The sequence below is a fragment of the Vigna unguiculata genome, chromosome 9, assembly GCF_004118075.2.
Source record: "Vigna unguiculata cultivar IT97K-499-35 chromosome 9, ASM411807v1, whole genome shotgun sequence".
NCBI classification, from domain to species: Eukaryota; Viridiplantae; Streptophyta; class Magnoliopsida; order Fabales; family Fabaceae; genus Vigna; species Vigna unguiculata.
The window spans coordinates 27815178-27823104 of NC_040287.1; positions in this window are offsets into that span (position 1 = coordinate 27815178).

Here is a 7927-nt window from a genome sequence, read left to right on the forward strand (position 1 = left end):
TTAGGAATAATTGGAATCTTTAAGACCAATATCTAACTATGTTTGCGATTGTCAATCATCCAAGATCTATGTTATACAAAGATACTAAATATGTTATGTGCTTTTTGAAAGGATTGGGAGATGCCTATAACAATGTCAAATCTCAAAATTCGATGATGGATCCACTGCCAAACATCAATAGAGCTTTCTCTTTGGTTATACAACAAGAAAGGCAACTTGCTGGGAACATATTGAATAAAGTTTAAATGCTCTTAAGTTTTATTGAGAAGAAGAATAACAATTTGAAATCGTAGGCCAAAGGTACTGGATGGTAAGGACAAGGAAAAGGAAAGGGGCAGAAATCATACTGTCAATGAGTGTTATGCTAAGCACGACTTTCCTCCTTGGTATAAATTCAAGAATGAAAATCCTAATGGCAATACGTGGTAGGACAAAGATGCGCAAAAACAAATTTGGAACCTAAATGTAAATAATGATTCTTAATATCTAAACAATCAAGAATCCAAGGAAACTGGTAACCAACTTATCCCTGCTTAAGTTCAAAGGCTTTTGGGGCTACTTCAAGATGAATCAAAGCATAAAATTAATCATATTCAGAAAAAAAAGCAATGAGTTTATTACTAAGTCACATACAAGTAAAATTTTTTAGATTTTAGATACTAGTGCTAGATAGCATGTTACATACACAAAAGATTATTTCTTGACACTCTACAGAATCAAACCAATTTCAATTGAACTCCCTAATAATTCTTCTACATAGCACATTATGCTGGAAACATTTTACTTTTCTGAAAACTTTACTCTCTTAAATGTTCTCTATATTCTTGACTTTGCCTTTAATCTCATATTTTTTCAAAGATTGACTAAAGACTCAAATGGCAAACTAATATTTTCTCATGAGTTGTGTTAGATGATTAGGCATGTTAAGTTACACAATGGGTTATATTACCTTCAAGATATTTCAAATGCTTGCAAGAAAGATACTATAGATATTTTTACTAAATATATGTTGAATTGTAAAAAATATGATCTTGACATTTGGTATTTCATATTAGTGCACCCTGTTGATAAAACTATAGAATTTATTTGCAAACACTTCCTGTATGTACATTCTATTCCTAAGAAAGTATGTGATATATGTCATTTTGCCAAACAACACAGATTGCCTTTTCAACAAAGTATGACTATTTTTTAAAATGCTTTTGATTTAGTTCATGTTGATACTTGGGGCTCTATTGTTATTTCTTCAGTTCACGGGCACATATACTTTTTAACCATAATGGATGATAAAACCAAACATACCTAGGAAATGTGTTTTCCTTAGGTTCAAAATTGGAGTAAAGGGACATAATGTTCTTGATATAAAAAATATAGAAACTTTTATAACTAAAAATGTAGTATTTTATGAAAACATTTTTCCTTATAAAATTCTTAATGATAACCACAATCTCAATAGTGAGACTATTCAAAACAATTTTGAGTTACTACTTGAACCCTTTCATGTTGTTATTGTACTAAGTGGGCCTTATAATCATATAAAAGATATTGGAGAAGACAATGTGACTCCCACTGTAGAAGCCATAAACCATGACAATGATGAAGGCAGAAGTGAACGAAATATTGGGCAAAATCACTTGGAGGACGACCATAATACCTTCAAAAGATCTAGTAGAATAAAAAAAATTATAAACATTTATGAAGGATTGTCATCATCATGTCAACAAATCTATTTCTACTTAAAATAAAAAAAAAAATCAAAAACAAATATCTTATATCTCCCATTTCAAACAATAACACTTTTTCTAAAGAACAACTTAGGTATGCTCTAGCCATATATTCTAACATAGAACCTCATACTTATTTTGAAGCATGTCAACACCTTGAATGGATTGTTGCCATGGATAAAGAAATGAAGGCCTTAGAAATCAACAGAACTTGGGACATAACAAATCTTCCTCCTAACAAAATACCAATTAGGTGCAAGTGGGTGTATAAGATAAAGCGAAGGGCAAATGGAAGTATAGAAAGGTACAAGGCAAGGCTTGTAGCCAAAGGCTACATCTAACTAGAGGGCATTGGCTATCTTGATAACTTTTCATTAGTAGCTAAACTCACAACTATAAGACTTCTGTTTGCCCTTATTGCTGCTAAACAATGGCACTTACATAAACTAGATGTTGACAAATGTCTTTCTTCATGGATATCTTAATCAAAAAGTATATAGGATACCTCATCCAAGCTTGAATAACATCAAAATCAATCAAGTTTCCAAGATCACCAAATCTCTTTATGGCTTAAAACAAGCAAGCCACTATGGTTTGCTAAACTTTCATCATCTCTTATTTCTAATGATTTTATTCAATCTAAGCCTGACCATTCCCTTTTTACTAAGAAAAGTAATACTACCTTTAATGCCCTCATTGTGTATGTTGATGACATTGTTCTTGTAAAGAATTTTTTGGAAGTGACTGAGAAAGTTAAGTTTTTTCTTAATGATGTTTTTAAAATTAAAGATCTTGATCATTTAAAATATTTTTTAGGCCTTGTAGTCACCAGATCAAGAAAGCAAATACACATATGCCAGAGAAAATATGCTTTGGATATTTTACAGGACATAGGAATGCTTGACAACAAACCATGTTCTACTCCCCCTCATGAGTGAGATCAAGATATTATTCCAATCTATTGACATTGTCCAAGATATTGAATCCTACAGAGGCTCATTAGCAAACTCCTATATTTAACAAACACACGACCCGACATAAGCTATGTCGTTCACCTCTTGAGTCAATTTCTTCAAAATCCTACTACTTGTCATCGTGAGGTAGCCTAACATGTACTAAGATACATAAAATCTAATCCTTCACAAGGATTATTTTTCTCCTCCGATGCTGGCATACAATTAAAGACTTTTAGAGACTTTGATTGGGCCTTTTGTGCTACTACCAAACGATCAATTATTGGTTACTATATTTTTCTCAGAAGCTCTTTAATCTCGTGGAAGTCTAAGAAGCAAAACATAGTTTCTCGTTCTTTAGCTGAAGCAAAGTATCACGCCCTTGCCACAACCACTTGCGAATTACAATGGGTCAACTTTCTTCTTCAGGACCTTCACGTTCAACCTCACCATTTTTGTTCTCTATTTCGACAATCGAGTCGCTAGACACATCGCAAATAACCTAGCTTTCACGAACGAACCAAGCATATTAAAATAGATTGTCATGTCATTTGTGAAAAGATTCAAGTTAATTTATTTCAACTTCTACCTATCAAATCAAGTGAACAGTTAGTCGATGTCTTCACCAAAGCCCTTCAACGATCTACCTACAGAACTATCGTATCCAAACTCGAAATCGTGAGTAGTCACCATCCGACTTGAAGGAAGATGTTACAGTTATAGATAACTATTTGCAAATATGTTATTGTTCAAAACCTATTCAAGATAAGTTCTCAATTTGTTTCTCAAGTTGTAAGAAATAAAAAGAGCGAGATTATTTTTTTTCTTATCTCAGTGTTTCTCGTTTCTTTTTTCTTAGCCATAGAAGCTTTCACGTGGTTGTTGTGTGATGTGTTGGTCATCGCTTATCATGACTATGCATTTTGTGATGACACATAAGTAACATATACAATAAAATATGTTGATTAACAATACATTTAAGAACATGAGTTATAAATATACTGATTTAGTTTTTAAATTAAAAACTTTTTTTACATAGAAATATTTTATAATGACATTAATAAATATTTTAAAGTTAAAATGTAAATAATATATGATTGAGATCTTACCAGACCTTTACACTAATAAACATCGCACCTTAAAAGTGATGAGCATTAATAAAATCAAGAAAAAGTAAATTATAATCATTTGATCGGGCATTAAAGATATCTTATACTGTTTTTAGAGTTCATAAATGTTTAAATTATGTTTTCCAATTGATGGGGAAAAAAATACTTTCCCATTTTAAACAAACTTTGTGTATGAGGCTTTTAATTTGACACCTTTGGTGATGTTAGTGTTGTTTATCGGGATTGTGTAATACATGAATGTTGTATATTTTATTTTTCTATTTGTGTAACAAACACGGATATTGATTCTAAACACTCGTTTGTATAGTGAGATAATTTTCACTGAGGTTTATCTACATTAAGGTTTGTTCGTTTTGTATAATGAATTTCAAGTTTTGTATTTTCCTCATTTTTGTATTTTTCTTTCTTTTCATATATTGCAGATAATTGTTAAGGAGTGCCAATGGAATCTTTTGGTTTAAAAGTGATCCTTAGTATATTAGAATTTGTAAAACAAAATCAAGAATCACGGTTTTTTAATACTGTAAAATATAGTAAAATAATCTCTCTCTTTTTACTGAAAATGAAAACCCTTATTATGGTCGGCATTCAATTAAAAAAACACCCTATTTGGTGACCATCACTTTTATATTTTTAAAATTTTAATAATTAAATATATTTTTAGTATTTAAAATGAAAAAATTTCAAAATTAACATAAAAAGTAAGAATTTAAATTCTTCTTATTCTCAAATTCATATTTCAGTTTTTGAATTTGAGTCAAACTGGATTTGATTTATAAAAATAAGATCATGGACAAGCTTGACTTTTTGGTTTGAACATAATCAACTCTATCTTCAGTTCAAACGATTTATCTTGATCTTTAATCTCGACAGTCTTGTGTCAATCTTTAACACATGTTAAAGATCTTGTATTTAAGATCTAATTAAAGTCAAGTCATATAATGGTGTCATACTCACTTTAGCTTTGACCTAACCCACTCCAAGAGAAAAACTTTAGGGATTAAGAAATTTTTAGGTCAATCCCTAGGTAATAAAATGCAGACTTTATTTAGAAGTGTATTAAAACCGACATAAATTACATTGACACTCCCTCCCTAAAACATATGTTTGTTTTTCTTTTTCTTTTTAATAACAAGATAGGATAAAAATAATAATACACTTATCATTAGATAGAAATTAGCAATATTTTAAATAAGTTATTGTATATAGGATATGAAAAAAAAGTCATATTTTAGTTAAGTCTTACATTAGGTATAAATGAGAGAGTGAAACACCATATAATAAAAAAGACTTATAAACATATTACTTTGTTGTTTTGGGTTAATCACAAATATCTTTTTATAAATTATGATCATCGTAGATATAGTTATGAATTAATGAGAAAATATCAGTGTTTTTTATTTATTAATATATTACGTATGGCAAGAAAACATGTAAATACAAATACAAGAAAAAAGAAAGTAGTGGGAAAGATCGGTTGTAGGAGAAAATAAGGAAGGCTTTTTTGTATTTTAGGGTTCATTCAAAATTAAATTTGTATAAATGGGTTCGTTATTTTTTTTTTTTTCAAAAATGGGTCAAGTTGTCAGGAAGGACGACGACATTGAAGGTAAAGTCGTCCTTCCCAAACCAGTTTCTTTATATTTTTTTTTGAAAGGTGATGTCGTCCTCTGGAAGGACGTTTTGTTCATTTTGAAAAAGTGAAGTCGTATTCGTATACGACAACTTCACTTTTTTTTTTCTTTTTATTACTAACTGTTCCACCGCCATGACTACTGTAACGGTCACCACTCAATCTCAGATCCTCCGCCACACTGCCGCATTCACCTCCTTTGTCCTCTTGCAATCCGAACTCCAGCGTCGTCTCATAGCTACTCTTCTCCGTGACACTCTAATCTCCGACCAAAAGCACCTCAAACTCGTCGCAGACACTGTAGAAAGCGCGCATATCCTTCTCCAGCCACGCCCTGCGCACCTCCTCACTCTCTCTCTCGTGGAGAAGCTCCTCTTCCCTCTCCCAGACTTCGAAATATTTAAAAAGGAAATTAATGAAAAATTGAAAAAAATTAAAAATAATAAAACCTAAAGTGAAAAGTGAAGTGGTCATGTTAAAGCACGACTTCACTTTTCAATTAAACCAAAACCACTCTAAAAAACGACGACATCACTTAAAAAAAAAAAAGCAAAACCGGTTATGGGGAGGACGACTTCACCCTGAATGTTGTCTTACCCATAATGATTTGACCCATTTTAAAAAAAAAAATCAACGGACCCTATTTTACAATTTTTTGGTCAAAAAGATCCTGAAATACAAAAAAGCCAAATAAGGAATCACGGTAGAAATCATAATATAGGTTGCATATTAGTTGAAATAGCTTTATATTGAGTTGCCCTTAGGGTGGTACCTTCTATGCGTGTGATGATGGAAGGAAACAAAATGAAGACATTAAAATGATTGAGAGAAGTAATAATTTATAATATCCTTTTTTCTTTGTTTAAATTTGATTACTCAATTCTACAAAAAATAACTTCGAAGTTAAAGTGTAAACTAACCAATATACTATAACTTAAATATACGGAATGCGAATCCCTTAGTACACATACCAAATCTCTGGCGAAGTAGGTGTTTGAAATTTGATCCTAACAAAAGAAAAAGCCAGTACCACACATATAAATGCAGAGTTGGGGGAGAAATTAAATCAAGTCATAATCATACATTTCATAAGTCAGCACAGATTTTTTCTTCAATGGTTATCTTTAATTTCTGAACGGGTCAGGTCTTGATGTTCTTAGCTACCATGACCCTTTGGCACAGTTTCTGAAACTTTTTTCCATGAAAATGTACTGTTTCATGAAACGTGAAAAGTAAATGAAAGGAAAAGTGTGATGCAACGTGTAATAGTTTTCATAGCGTTGCGATTGCAATGGAGCTGGTGGGGACTTGAAAGGAGAGCTTTATGTGTTGATGTACAGAGATAAATACAAGTCCAGGGACGCAACCGTGCATTCTTCCCCTTGATTGTCCCTGTTCTATTTGAATGTTCCTTTTCAACTTTCTGGTAGGACCCTCAAATTAACTTCTGTTTGTTGTTTGGTACCATGATTGCTGGATTGGTTCCAAGGGTCAATTCAGTAACATTGCAGTATATGTGGTCTTATATGGAGCCCCATCTGTTTCCTTGTAGGCCACACCTCCTCAATTTCGTCCTGGGAATTAAATTTCCAACTCCTTCCATGTTCTCAGAAGAAAGATGGTGTCTTGAGGAAATCATAATATTGTCAAATGTTGCAGAGACTTGTGTCATAAACGCTCACTGTTCAACAAAGTAACAGAGACACTTAAACAGTGGTTAATTCCTGTGCTTTTTATGTTAGTGTATGCATTAGAGTAGTAGATAAATTTAAACACTGACTTAACTACAGATATGAAGTAGCCGAAGTTAGAATAAAGGGAAGAGCCGAAATGAATAGAAAAGATGAGAAAGAAAAGGGTTTGCAATTTGCATGTGTTGCTGGGGACAGGCAGAGAATATTGAGGCAGTGTGTCTGAAAGCATGGCCATGATCGTGGAAGGGTCTGAGAGGGAAGGCATTGACAGGCACAGCCACTAGCACTAGCAGCACAGACACTACACACTACTTTTTTTAATGAAGCGCTCACCTTAGATATGGTCCACCTCAAACTTACACATTGCATTTAATTATTAGTATCTCTTTTTAGACAATCCACTTTTCTTGTCCCTTTTAGTATCTCTTCGACCACTCCAACCTCAACTTCAAACTTCAGATAATGTACGTTTCAACAAAAAATACTCTCCCACACTCCTCAAATTCAACGTTTTTGTTTAAGATTCAAACAAAAATTAGATAACACGCTCAAATAATATAAACTATGTATAAGTTTTTATCAACTGGTTTATTTATCAGTTTGAAAACTACATGGTCAGAATGTACGTGAAGTTGGTAGTAGTTTAGTTACTGTAGGTGCACATTGACAAGGCAAAGGAGTAGCCAGTAGCTCCTTTAATTAGGGGAATGGGTTGAAAGATAGAGAAAGAGAGAGAGAGAGAGAGAGAGAGAGAGAGAGAGAGAGAGTGAGGTTGAAATGAAATACAAAAGGC